This window comes from Maniola hyperantus, chromosome 16, assembly GCF_902806685.2.
Source record: "Maniola hyperantus chromosome 16, iAphHyp1.2, whole genome shotgun sequence".
Lineage (NCBI taxonomy): Eukaryota > Metazoa > Arthropoda > Insecta > Lepidoptera > Nymphalidae > Maniola > Maniola hyperantus.
Window position 1 is genome coordinate 14,029,880 of NC_048551.1, and position 15,751 is coordinate 14,045,630.

Sequence of the window (15,751 nt, forward strand, 5' to 3'; positions counted from 1 at the left end):
ACAAAATTTCACAACCCTATTTCACCCCCTTAGGAGTTGAATTTTCAAAAATCCTTTCTTAGCGGATGCCTACGTCATAATAGCTATCTGCATGCCAAATTTCAGCCCGATCCGTCCAGTAGTTTGAGCTGTGCGTTGATAGATCAGTCAGTCAGTCAGTCAGTCATTCAGTCAGTCAGTCAGTCAGTCACCTTTTCCTTTTATATATATATAAAAATAAGATTTTGAATAAATTATTTGAATTTTGAATTTTGAAGTTTTGCCCGCGACTTCATCCGCGTGGACTACACAAATTTTAAGCCCCTATTTTACCCCCTTAGGGATTGAATTTTCAAAAATTCTTTAGAAAAATAGATATTTTGTGTATAACTCACAAAACTCTAAAATCCATAATTATTTTGGTAACCTAAACCATTAAAAAACATAGTATTTTGGTGGTAAAACGTTACGTACAGTTACCAGTGTTTTAAGTTGAGTATTATTTAGACAGAGCAACTCCGCAAGTGGCAGCCCTAGCTGCAGCCAGGCGCTCGACGAAACAGTTAATTTCTAATTAAATTTGTTAATTAAACTCGATCCGCGCTCTCCGCGCAAATTAATACTCCGCCCTATTATGTTCCCAGACCAGTACCTACCCCCTACCCACTACCCACTACCCACTACCCGGCACTCAGTAGGTATTGGTATCTCTGACCTTTGTTTGTGCTATCATATATTATAGAGAGTATAGACTGTAACTGTACAGAGTACAATGTATTGTTGAATTTAAATTTTTGTAAGACAAAATATTCTTAGTTACAAGAAAATTGGTGATCTACACAATAGGCTAACTAGAAACAGAGACAAACTTGCAGCTCCTGCCTTCCGCCTCAGGAAAGTCCAAAAGTTTTTATAATAAAATCCCGCAAACTATTTTGGACTTACCTTTGCACAAGTTTAAAAAATCTATTAAAAATATGCTCCTGAAAAAAGCATATTACACAATTGAAGATTATCTAAATGATAAAAGAGCGTGGATTTGACCTGCAGCTCGTTCCGGCGACGCACAAGACTGCAAATACTATTTTATACATGGCATAATCTTGTACCTATATCAAATATTTGAAAAGAGCAACCGCCGAGTTTCTTGCTGGTTCTTCTCGGTAGGAAAGGCATTCCGAACCAGTGGTAGATGCATCCGACTATTCGAAAGTACTTTTAAAAGTTTATTCGAATAAAAAAGATTTTTATTTAATTTATTTTTTATTTTAACTATCTACTTAGTTAGATTCATCGGTACATTACAATTTGTAACTGTCTACTACTTACATAACATTGTTGTTATTTTAATGTAAATGTAGTTTTGTAGGTATAGGTAGTATCTAATGGAATAAGAAAGAAGAAAAATCACTTCTAGAAGATCTGCAAAATTTAAAATTACGAAAAACTATATAAGGGAAATGTCCCAATACTCGTCGGTTTCTCAATTTAGCTGACTTTGCAGCTTTGCCACGTTGCTGTTAGTGAATTTAGAACAAAACAAATTACATGACAAGAAAGCAGATATTATAATGTATTTATTAAATATAATTTTGGAATTAATAAGTTTCATTAATGTTATTAAATAATTAAAAAATACAAAAATGAGTGATTTGTACCAGTATCCGTCAGATTTGTCCTAATTATCGTCAATGCGTCCCAGAAGTCGTCAATTTTTAACAATAATTTAAACTCTATTGCCGTAGACATAAGGTTTATTTTAATTTCATTTTCAAGTTGTGATTTTTTTTACATCGCCACTCGAGCTGAGAAAATGTGTAAAATATAAATTTAACTAGTCGTTTTAAATGAAAAACTATTGGATTCTGGGCTTTCACGCCATGACGGGAAATCCGCGCCTCATCCTTGGCCGTTTACGTTGTCTATGATATATCATCATCATCAACCGATTGACGTCCACTGCTGGACATAAGTCTTTTGTAGGGACTTCCACACGCCACGGTCTTGCGCCACTTGAATCCAGCGGCTCTCTGCGACTCGTTTGATATCGTCCGTCCACGTAGTGGGGGGTCCTTCTACGAGTATTAGGTAGCATTACCTACTATATTGTTCAAGTTGTTTTTAGATATTTTTCAAATAGGGATGATGACTACCTACTAGTCAAATAGACATCTTTTTAAAATTGTTTTTCTGTTGCTTGTTATATTTTAATATTTATATTTATGAACCCCAAATTTTCTCGCTCTCTCATTTGAAACTCCACTCAATTCGATAGCAAAAAATACCGAAAGGGCTTCAGGACCTGGATCACATCCACACGCTGCGGCAGGTTATACAGAAGACTGAAGAATATAATCGGCCTCTTTGTTTAATGTTTTTATGAAAAAGCCTTAGCTTCCTTGGAAACATAGGCTGTATTGAGATCGCCATTCGCCATAGAGGTGCCAAATCGACTACTGGCATATTCAAGTGCTGAAGTGCTTGTACGAAAACCGCCACGATGTCAGTCCGCATTGAGGACCAGGCAAGGAGTCGTAACCCCACCGAAGCCCTTTACCGCTGCTTTAGAAGACTGTTTTAAGTTTCAGGATTGGAACGGTCTTGGCATTAACACTAATGGCGAGTACATCACTCACCTTTGATTTGCCGATGACAATGTATAATCGTTATTGCAGAGACTCTGGAAGACCTTAATGCAATGCTCAATGACAGCAGAGCTTCAGAACAGGTGGGCCTAGAAATGGACATGAGTAAGACAAAAATCATGACTAAGGCTCATGTCCTGCCCCACCCAGTAATCATTTAGAGCTCTGCACTTGACATTGTAGACGAGTAGGTATGTATACCTGTTGACATATGGTTCTGAGACATGATTGCTAACTATGAACTTCATAAAAAAGCTCAGAGTCTCTCCATCGCCCAGACCCAATTGCAAAGATCGTGCATTTGGTTCGAGATATCGACAGATAAAATTAATAAACTAATCGTGGAATGTAGCCGTTATCTACATAATAATATGTCGTTAAACCACGAAATAAGCTTGAAATCATTAAATCACTTGCTTTAACGATGAAAGTCGTGGTCAAAGGCCGGTCAGGCTTCACAGACTGTGGCGAAACCCGGGTTAACTCGCAACAAGGTGATGCTGTGTGTGTGGTGGGATTGGAAGGGCATTATTCATTATGAGCTGTTATCACCAGGCAGGACCATCGATTCTGAACTCTACTGTGAACAACTGATAAGATTAAAGCAAGAAGTTGAGAGAAAGCGGCTGGAATTAATCAACAGAAGGGGTGTGGTTTTCATCATGATAACGCTAGACCTCACACATCTTTAGCCACTCAGCAAAAGTTAAGAAAGTTTGGCTGGGAGGTGTTAATGCATCCGCCGTATAGTTCTGAGCTTGCACCTTCAGATTTCCAGCTGTTTCGGTCTCTTCAGAATTCTTTAGGCAGTGTCAGGTTACAACATCACTAGAGGACTGCCAAAACCACTTGTCGCGGTATTTTGATCAGAAGTCCCAAAATTTCTATAGCAATGGGATCATGTCCCTACCTACAAGATGGCAAAAAGTTATCGAACAAAATGGTACCTACATACTTTAGTTAAATGTAAATTTGTAAAAATGTATATTTTTGAAACTTTTTCCCCAACCTAATATTAAGATTATTGTAAAATTATGTTAAAAATACTGATGCCCATTAAAAATGAAATAATTTCGTTTCTTTATAACATATATCTGATTTTAATTTTGTTGTTCAAGTACACGATATCATAGATTAATTATTGGTCTCGATGCACGATATAACTGAAATTATACACACGTTTCAATCTCTAATATGTCACCGTTTTTGACATATAGCGTCGAATTCAATCGCCACTTTAAAACTCCCTTATTTCATATGAGAGCCCCGCTGAAATAAAGCTTTTATATTTTTGTATGTATTTTTGTAATATTCGGCTGAAGGCCGTCAGTTTTCATATTATGTTTAAATTTGAAGTAATTGCGGTCAGTAATTCAGAAGTTATAAGGCTCTGACGGACAGACGGACAAGTGCCATTTCACTCAAGTAGACTCAGAGACCTCACTTCGCTCGGTCAAATATATACGGGAACAGATAAACATTACACAGCATGCTAAAATTATAAAACTCTAACTTCGTCGTAGTCAGGTTAAAAAATTAAAACATTGCATCTTCAATTTAAAGGTCAATTTAAGTACAGATTAACTGTCCAAAACAGTCACTGTCTGTGTACCGCAACTGAAACTCTTATCACGTTGCAATAAGGTTTAAAATTGAACAGTGTCGGTATTACGTTCATTTTTCTAGTGTGTCCCAGTAACCGTCAAAATAGTATGAATTTTGACGAGTATTGGGTCAAGTAGGGATTTGAAAGTACCAATAGATGTCACATGCGTTAAATCATAAATAATAATAAAATAAACACAGTTTTATAGATTATTTCGTTAGAAAATTAACTTGACTGTTGTATAAAATAATCAGATTTACCAGAGTGGCCAATAGATGTTTCAAAACTTTCTTCGAATACTAGCATGTAGGACTACGATTGAGTGACTAAACCTGGCTAAAAACACAAATTTTGAAAATGCTAACTTTGAATGCGTTTTTCTCCAACGCTATTATAGTTTGGATTAAATGTTGTTATACTAATTTATGGAAAATACTATCACAAATATGTTGCCTTAAAAAGTTTTCATTTAGTTTTTGCTAGAAATTAATAGCTGACCATTTTTTACAATCTGACGGGTATCGGTACACTGACGACTATACCAGCGTTTCCCTTAATGCTCGCGACTTACGCGCGACAGTAGGATGCAAGGATCACATTTCGTCAAAATTGGATTGTGAGAAGCTGGCAGACAGACACACGTTTGCATTTATACCTACTAGGTATACCTACCTATTAGTAAGATATGAATAGTATGGTTAAGTAAACTAGCAACTTTAATTTTTTTTTTAAATTATTGAAAATATTATTACAATAAAACTTAAAGCTAGCCTTATCTATAGCAGTAGGTATATAAAAGGAAAAGCTGACTGACTGACTGATCTATCAACGCACAGCTCTAACTGCTTGACGAAACGGGCTGAAATTTGGCATGCAGATGGTTACTTATTATGACGTAGACATCCGCTAAGAATGGATTTTTGAAAGTTCATCTCCTAAGGAAGTAAAATAGGGGTTTGAAATTGTGTAGCCCACGCGGACGAAGTCGCGAGCATAAACTATATATATGAAAGGAAAAGGTGGGTGACTGACTGATTGACTGATCTATCAACGCACAGCTCATACTACTGGACGGATCGGGCTGAAACATGCAGATAGCTATTCACATAGACACCAGCTAAAAAAGGATTTTTGAAAATTCAACCCTTGGTAGTTAAAATAATAAAAACGCCTTATCGTTTCTTTTTATTTTTTTAAAAAGAATATTAGCCATGTACGCATCAAGCTTGTGCTAGGAGTAGGTACGACAATAGTGCAACGGGCGGGGTTTGAACCGTCGACCTTTCGGTTTTTCAGTCCACTCCTTTACCCGTTGAGCTATTGAGGCTCAAGGTTTGGAGGCATAGTGACTTTGTCGATGAAAATAACTTAATCCGCCATCCCGTGGCCTGCACAGTGGAGCCAGTATAATTGTCGCACAATCAGGTTAGCGCCGGCCTAATCTTGCCCACAATTAGTCTGTCAGCCGCCCGCCCCACACAATCAATATCGGCGCCCACTGCCGGCAACTCGCTCCAGGCACTACTTACCTAAGTATACTTAGTATGCGACAGGTCGAGATGGCAATCGAGGTGGGGACGTCCCGCACACCCGCACAGCCCCCGCGCTAATTCGTTCCAGGCGAGCGCGGGTGACGTGCAGCCGTCCCCCCGCCTCATACCCCGATTGCTATCTCGACCTGTCGCGTACTATAACATCATGTTAGATTGGTCTAGGTATAAATAAAAATAAAATAAAATAAAATAAAAAAGCCGTTTATTCCCATACTCCTTAATGCATTTTAGTTCACAATGATGTTAGTTTCGTTAATTACAATATATTTCTGTATTCTTAAATTGCTAAGTTGTTAGTAGGTATTGTTAGTTAGTAGATAGGTACAGAGTTTGTCTTATATGCATGTCGGAGAACAGGAGGATGGCTGATAATTATTATTCATCTTTAGCCGACATCAGAAGGTAGTAATTAATAGGTAGGTACTTTAATCCATGTTCTTTACAAATAGTTCTCAGTAACGTATCGCACATGGAAACCATCAACGTAACACAACCAGATCACCCTAACCTAACCCTACCTATGGTCGCCTCCAACCACCCCTCACAGCGACCCCTCACCTCACTCTAAACTAGCTAACCTAAGCTAAACACTACATCGTGTGATTAGGGCGCAATTGCTATTGCAACCTCTCAATCTAGTCACGACCTACTCCGTTATCTAATCATCTCAAGGTAATCAATCACAACTTCATGAACGCTCTTAAAAGGATCATTGCATCGACTCTCTTACGATCTAAACCAGATCTTATAATTGACTTCTCATTACTAATTCAGAATATCGCAATAGCTCTACCTTCTCCACTCTGTGCACATCTGCATACAGAACACCATAGCATCGTGCGCCACACGCGCCACGACTACTATATCCACCCAAATAAGCGATCACAACAGAAACCAGGTAGAATGTAAGCTATTCGATCTCATGGGCAACTCATTGTCTAATCCATTTCAACATTACACGAGAGTCATCAATGATTCTTTACCAACCGGGTTATACGATTCTAAAGCGGGTACCTACTATCAAAGTTAACTTCAAGTTACTATCACACTAAACTATCACTTCAAACTAATCATTATCTCAACTGCCGGTATATCTCCAATTACACTCTAAATCACTAGCGTCTGCAGAAATAACCTTAACGGATGTCCTTATAATAATCTATCCACTGAGCCAAACGTCAACTCACGAATTACTCTAATATTCACCAATAATTAGTATTCCATATTCGTCAAACAACTACGCGAACATTATTAATAGTGCTTTGCAGACAAAGTCACCGGATGGCACTAGATGTTACGATTTAACACAATGTACATTAGCATCGAACAATTACTGTTCTAACTATATCACAATCACCGAATTAAATATCACGATTAAGAAACTACCTACCTATCTCAAAGAATAATAATTAGCTAAGCTATAATCTGATACTTAATTAATTTAACGCGAGAGAAAATTGTGAACGACAACAAACTTCGTGCGTGTCAAAGTCCAACTCTGACCACTAAAATAAAGATGGCTACCTTCCGTAGAGTAAAACTCATACGTTTCTTTTCACGGAGTCTATAGACAGTAAGAACTCTTTCAATATCGACCCTCCAATACGGCCATTCTGACATGCGACCGTCCTCGGGCGCTAGTATGTATCAAGCACAAACATTTTATAAACGTCAGAACATCCGCTCGTTCATCCTGACAATCAGCACAAGCACACAAACCACATATTCTAAAGCATGCATATCACATTACAAATAAAACAAGCATGACACAACCAAAGCATAGCCCAACTTTATCCATAGTAGCAACTTCTAAAACACACTGCACCATTTGCCATAATAGACTCACCGCTCATAATTATGTCTCATAAAACCCGAACTCCAGCAGTACCCCGCTACTGATCCTATCACCTGTTCCAAACACCCACCACACTATACACCAAGCTAACTCCCCTCAGCTGAAACGGCCACGCCGCCGTCCATCCATGATCGGAACAGCCACCTCGCCGTTTATCATCTAAATGGCCACCTCGCCTTTTAGACAACTCCCTTTTTTTCAAAACAGCCACCTCGCCGTTTATTATCTAAATGGCCACCTCGCCTTTTAGACAACTCCCTTTTTTTTCAAAACAGCCACATCGCCGTTTATTATCTAAATGGCCACCTCGCCTTTTAGATAACCCCCTTTTTTTTCAAAACAGCCACCTCGCCGTTTATCATCTAAATGGCCACCTCGCCGTTTAGACAACCCATTTTTATAAATCAAATATTCTTTAACGTCGCAATAGCACTTTTCCAAAAGCAATTCACTAAGCTCTTCCTTATACACATCCAAACTCATCCTTTTGAGGTCAATCGGCAGCTTATTGTTCTTTTTTTTTTTACAGCCATAGCGCAAACGCTTTTCATGCATGTACCACTGTGACATTCTGAAATGCATAGCTCGTTCGTGCATCCAACCGACCCACTCATCCTTACCTCATAATCTCGTTGGAAATATTTTTGACATCTCCTAATAAATACGCCCATATCCTCTATGCATCACAGTGGAAGGACCCCAATTTTTTTTATAACGGCATACAGCAATCGAACAGACCCATAACACAGACAGTCCTTATGCACTTCCTTTGAAGTCGAAATGCCCTTTTAGCATCAACGTAATTACCCTACAATGTCAATCCATACACATCCGTGGGATGCACCCAAAGCCGCATTCAATTATATCATCTGCACGCCCCGACGTCCCCACGCATACACAAATTCGTCCAATTCAGCACACACACCTAATGTGCACCCTCAAATTAGAGTTCCTGTCGCAAATTATTCCCAAAAACTTTAACTCATCAACCCTCTCCATCGTCGCATGATCATGAACTGCATCATTTTAGTTTTATTTAAGCGCACTTCCAAGTCATTATTACTAATTCAATTAATTATCCTCCAAAGCGCCGTTCAATTCCCATTCCTACATTCCTTCAACATTATTCTATCATCTGCAAACAATACACAACGAACAGTGGTCGCTATCGTAATGTCACCAATACAAGTTACAAAAAAAAAAAAACAAATATTCCGGCGAATTTAAAAACCTCCTCCGTTTTTGAAGTCAGTTCAAACGGAAGGATTCTAATACACCACACATACCATACAGTCTGAGGTACCCCCCGCTTATCACATTCCAGTGGAGATCCGTACACCCTTTGCTATTATTTTTCATTCTAGCAATCCCAGCGCACATTTTCGGTCCATTCAAATACGACTCTATCCATTCATAAGCTCTTCTTTCAACACCATATCCATCTAATTTATCCAATAATATTTTATCATTCACAAAGTCAAAAGCCTTAGTCACATCCTGAAAAATAATAGCAATAGGTACCCTGTCATTCAGGCTATCATTATCTATTCCACTTAAACAGAAACAATCCTCAACAGTGGAGCTGTCATTGCAAAAACCAAATCGTTCATCCACGAGCACACCATTGGCATCGAATTTTTTTTTTGAGACGTTTCACCATTACCTTTCCAATCATTCCCGCTAATATTGGCACCAATGTTATAGTACGGTGCCACATCAATCGCCTTTTTTTTTGAACACGGGCTACAGGAATGGTAACTATAGAATTTTTTAAGTTGCCTAGCAACCCCTAAAACCCCTTATTCAAACGACTGATTCACTATGTCTGCAAATACACTGCATAGGCGAATAGCGCACTCCTCTACAGAGCCAGTCCTCATCTCATCTTAGCCCAGCTTCAGTGTCACTCGGTGACTCTATTATACCAAAAATCCCTTCAGTCAACCATACCGTTTTATTATTACAATTATCCATTTTCACCTTCTTAAAGGGTAAACACAGCACATAGAAAAGTTATACAACATCATGAAAGGAATCAAATGCCTCGCCGACGCTTTCCGAATATTCGAAAACGTAAGGGACAAGATAAATTTCATGAATAAAATTATTTCGTATTATCCCCGTTGTAGTCCCTCCCATATTAAGACCATGCAGACCTATATCGCACTTCTTTTTCAACCCTTACTGCCAATGCCCAAGTAGCATCATGATCTGAGAGTGCTAGATAGTCAATCTCAGCAGCTGAAAACATCAGACCACTAGCTATTAAATTAGATGACAACCGTGCTGGGACATCACACTCCCAATGCTATAACCATTTAGTAAGGAAACCAAGTAGTTTGGAACCCTCGTAGCCTTAGCTCCAAGCTTACGCAATTCACCATCACCACCATACCACATAACTCCAACAACTGACAGTCAAAATTGTAAATTAACTAAACTTAACTATTTTGAAGAAATGATTCGAGTTTTGAGTTTAACTCCATTAAATCACGGCCACCACTCCTTAGCGCATCTCTACACAAAATAATCCTTCTTTCTTTCTCTTTTTATTCAAAACACACAAAAGTAAATCAAGCTTTTCAAGAAAGACCACGTGTGGGTATTAAAATTGAAAACATGTCTTGCACAAATAAATAATAAAAAAAATAAAAAAAAAATAAAAAAAATCTTGTAACTTTTTTTTTTTTTTAAACAAAGCTAGTGTTGCAATGATTTTCGAAAATGTGGGCATAAATCGTGTATCCCACTTCTGATGTCGGAGAACAGGAGGATGGCTGATAATTATTATTCATCTTTAGCCGACATCAGAAGGTAGTAATTAATAGGTAGGTACTTTAATCCATGTTCTTTACAAATAGTTCTCAGTAACGTATCGCACATGGAAACCATCAACGTAACACAACCAGATCACCCTAACCTAACCCTACCTATGGTCGCCTCCAACCACCCCTCACAGCGACCCCTCACCTCACTCTAAACTAGCTAACCTAAGCTAAACACTACATCGTGTGATTAGGGCGCAATTGCTATTGCAACCTCTCAATCTAGTCACGACCTACTCCGTTATCTAATCATCTCAAGGTAATCAATCACAACTTCATGAACGCTCTTAAAAGGATCATTGCATCGACTCTCTTACGATCTAAACCAGATCTTATAATTGACTTCTCATTACTAATTCAGAATATCGCAATAGCTCTACCTTCTCCACTCTGTGCACATCTGCATACAGAACACCATAGCATCGTGCGCCACACGCGCCACGACTACTATATCCACCCAAATAAGCGATCACAACAGAAACCAGGTAGAATGTAAGCTATTCGATCTCATGGGCAACTCATTGTCTAATCCATTTCAACATTACACGAGAGTCATCAATGATTCTTTACCAACCGGGTTATACGATTCTAAAGCGGGTACCTACTATCAAAGTTAACTTCAAGTTACTATCACACTAAACTATCACTTCAAACTAATCATTATCTCAACTGCCGGTATATCTCCAATTACACTCTAAATCACTAGCGTCTGCAGAAATAACCTTAACGGATGTCCTTATAATAATCTATCCACTGAGCCAAACGTCAACTCACGAATTACTCTAATATTCACCAATAATTAGTATTCCATATTCGTCAAACAACTACGCGAACATTATTAATAGTGCTTTGCAGACAAAGTCACCGGATGGCACTAGATGTTACGATTTAACACAATGTACATTAGCATCGAACAATTACTGTTCTAACTATATCACAATCACCGAATTAAATATCACGATTAAGAAACTACCTACCTATCTCAAAGAATAATAATTAGCTAAGCTATAATCTGATACTTAATTAATTTAACGCGAGAGAAAATTGTGAACGACAACAAACTTCGTGCGTGTCAAAGTCCAACTCTGACCACTAAAATAAAGATGGCTACCTTCCGTAGAGTAAAACTCATACGTTTCTTTTCACGGAGTCTATAGACAGTAAGAACTCTTTCAATATCGACCCTCCAATATGCATATAACAAAAACAAAAAATAAAATGTAAAATAAAAACGTATGTTATGAGATATGGGCCCCTTCTCGGGTAAAGGCCTCCTCCAACTTCTTCCATTTCTCTCTCTTCTTGCCGAGATCCAGCCAGTTTTTCCCTGCTGTTTTTATGATGTCATCAGTCCACCGTTTGTTTGGCCTTCCAACATCCCTTTTGCCTTCCGGTCCTGTCCACCGTGTGGTTTGGATTGTCCACCTTTTATCTGAGTAGCGTGAGATGTGTCCAGCCCATTGCCACTTAAGTGTCAAAGCTTGTTTTAATGCGTCCGTTACTTTCGTTTTTTGTCGAATTACATCACTTTTTATTTTGTGTATTTTTCTAATTTTAAGTATGCTGTCTAGGTATATGTTGTGGTAATACCTAACTAGCTGACGTCCGCGACTTCGAACGCGTGGATTTTGATTTTTAAAAATCGAACTGAAATTGAAATTTAGCATGCAGATAGCTATTATTACTGAGTTTGTTGTGGGCTCTTCTCAGTCCTGGGCGCGTTGCAACCCTCGTAATATTAGCATAAAGTAGTTAATTAGGAAAACTTAAAAGCTAGGGCCCACTACAAATTCAGCCAGGTATTCTTTCTTTAAACTCTTTAATGTTGTTCGTTTTAAACTTTTCAATGTACAATAATATGTTCACAGGCACAGTCCTTACCTAGAGGTACACAAACTTAGTACCTCAAGGTATTCTCTGTAAGTCGAGGAAGATAATTATGATTAGTGCTGACAGTAACCCGCTGTACCTGTCACTATGTCACTATCACAGTAGAGTTCCGCACAATAACATGTAATTGGCACTCACACGGGCGCGCGGCGTCGCACGAATTTCCTAATTAACATACAGGCACAAAGGTTCCGTGTAATTGTTAATTTGGCAGCACATTCGGCCGCTTTAATGACTCGTAGCGCCGTGCGAGGAAATTACTCCTAGCCGGCAATTTATTACTTGTATGTGACGTACTCCAGCCTAACCAGACCTTCGCAAACAACCTGCTGATAATGGCCACACAGGTCAGGGTGAAGTGGACGCATTAGTTTAAAGGGTATTTGTAATGTTAGCAAAACAATTTGTTGGGCGCCCATACGATTCTATACTCGTCGGATTTGTTAGAAAGCTAACTCCAATAACGGATGGCAATTTTGTTGTGGAAAAAGCTATGTTGGGTTTGTATTAATAGGTACGTAGGTAATTAGTTCTACACTAAGCTGCAATGTTCTAACAACCGTAAAGTTAATGAAACCTTTTCTCAGTGAAAATAATATTTTGTGTTTACAATTTTTTTAGGTTCCTTAGTCTAAACTGCAGCTAAGTAGTTATAGTTATTAGCTCAATCAATCTATACATAGGTATATAAGAAGACAAGTTTTGCTGCCTGACTGACTGATCTATCAACGCACAGCACCATTGGGGTTAGTGATGTTATTTTACACACATTTTACATTTCTGGTGACAGAAGGGCTGGCTCATTTTTTGCGCAGCGGATCAGCCTAGCTGTCCAGCGCGGAAATGCAGCCAGTATTCTTGGCACCATTCCACGCGGTCATGATTTATATAGTAATTAGATAAGGCTAGCTTTAAGTTTTATTTTTTTTACACACTAAAAAAAGAGTTTTGGAAATTCCACCGCTAAGGAGGTTAAAACTAAGGATTGAAAGCACAAACATTGAAAGTTTGTATTCAAGTTTTAAAGTTATATCTATGAAAATGGGTAAAAATGAAGGAATACGTGTTTCAGGTTTTATATATTTAATATATATATTTAATATATTTACGTTATTTTTTGCATATTTCTAGTTAAAGACTGGAGAGTGTCACAAGCTACTTTTTAACCTGGAAAAGCATATAGGTAGAGTTCCCACGGAATTTATAAAATCCTTAATCCACTCAAACGAGGTCGCGAGCATCTGCTACATTACTTAGAGGTAACGCTTTGAGCTAAATTTTTATCAACATCAAATAAAGCGGGTGTTCAAACGCCAGAGTAGGTAACACTTGTCGACAGTATCTAATTTATCCCACAAAGGGCTCGGCAACGCACGGTTAGGTGTTGGGTCCCCTGAGGGCCTTGCTCGGGCCTCCCTCGGGGCCTCATGGTTTAGGGCCCCCTATTATATCAGTAATATATGTTCCGCTAAATCGAAACACTTTCCTAATTGTTACAAATAAATAAATATTGGTTATTAGTGTTTTTTTATTTTCATACGAACCCGGCTGAGTCTGTTGTGGGCTTCTTCTCAGATCAGGGCGCGTTTGGCACTCTTGTAGCTTTAGTTTTAAGTTAACGTAATTAATTATTACCATTGACTTGCAAAATGCAAATGCAACAATAATTATTGACAATCAAACAGTATTGTATCAATCAAATGTATTTTGGATGAATACTTTGAGTTTGAGTTTATAGTTTCGTCCGGTCGTCTGTCTGTTTATCCGTGTGTCACAGCCCTTTCAAAAATAAACCAGGTAAGTAAGATTAAAATTTAGTAGTAGGTACATAATATAAAAAAAAACCTTCGCTACATAGAAGCCACATAGAAGCATATTTTTTGAACAAAAATATAAGGGTAGGTAACATAAAGCGTGAGTCAATAAATAATTTTGATCTACCCCCAAGTGATACTTTATCTTGATAAAACACACACCTAGTTATGGGGTTCTTAGAGAGTTTTTTGTAAAAACCTAAAATTATACTGAAAATTGATTCCTAAAAATTTAGTGGCATGTTATTGTGATAGAGGTATATAGCTTTAATCAGTTATAGGTATGTACATTAAATGGGATAAACTCAGGGGATAAATGCCCCTGGGAACGACACACTAGTTCCCCCAAAACATCATCCATATTATGGTCTTACTAGCACTTCGATGATTATAATTAATTTCGGCCATATGCGAATTGGCAGACTTTACATACCTTTGAGAATATTATGGAGAACTCTCAGACATGCAGGTTTCCTCACCATGTTTTCCGCAAGTGTTAGGTACGACCCATGCAATAAATCACGTCGATCCATTGCGGTTGTGACGTGATTGAGGGACAAACCAACAAACCAACAAACAAACACACTTTCTCATCTAAATATATAAAATGAACTGACTGACTGATCTATCAACGCACAGCTCAAACTACTGGACCGATCGGGCTGAAATTTGGCACGCAGATAGCTATACCTAACGACGATTTATGGAGTAACGTCGACAAAAAATGTACTTACGCGTCGAATTGAGAACCTTCTCCTTTTTTGAAGTCGGTTAGTAAAAACTCCGCCGGCGGACAGTCAGCAATTTCATTACGTCAAGACGCCGCGCCGTTAAGGCCGGTGACAGTTTAAATAAGGCCAGTGAGCTCACAAAGGCGTTCCTATTTACGGATTGCATAATTTCATTTCTTCGGTCGGCTTTCAAATACTTTCAATGAAGTTTCCGAAGCGAGGGCGTGCCGACCAATCAGGTGCAGGCGTTAGCTAAATTGAGCCGCGAATGCGTCTGTCGGCAATTTGGTTCCAATTTGTGGTACAATGCCGCGCCGGCCGGCTCTCGTCGTGTCGAGGCGCCTTAACAGGTTGTTATTCAATTTGTGGTACAATGCCGCGCCGGCCGGCTCTCGTCGTGTCGAGGCGCCTTAACAGGTTGTTATTCAATTTGGGGTGCGTCCGACACATTGTGATTAGTCAATAGGTTAATACGCGGTTAGCGGCAGGTTAACTGGGCCTTGATTGGGAGGTGTGGGCTGTGGCGATAAACTAACTGCTTATTTGCTCTATAGAGACGGGCATTCGGAGTAATTGACATCCTAAATGCTTATTAAATATCACTTGCTTTGACGGTGAAGGAAAACATCGTGAGGAAACCTGCAGGCCTGAGGGTTCTCCATAACGTTCTCCAAGGTGTATGAGGTTTAACAATCAAATTCAATTTTAAGGCTTTTTGTGACAACTAGTCTGCCTGTTTGTCCATCTCTACTCTACCATCCACCTTTCTCTTCCTCTAACTATAGGTATCATCGATTACTTATCGATACATGGGTATTAATTACAAAAATATCAATTTTAATAACCTGCCATA

General features: G+C 38.6%; 1 protein-coding gene across 2 annotated transcripts in view; it reads right to left on the bottom strand.

Annotated features, from left to right (window-relative positions):
- The window catches only part of LOC117989806 (visual system homeobox 2-like), a 153,565-nt gene that overhangs the window by 22,782 nt on the left and 115,032 nt on the right, over nt 1-15,751 (bottom strand). The gene's annotated exons all lie outside the window — the stretch shown is intronic.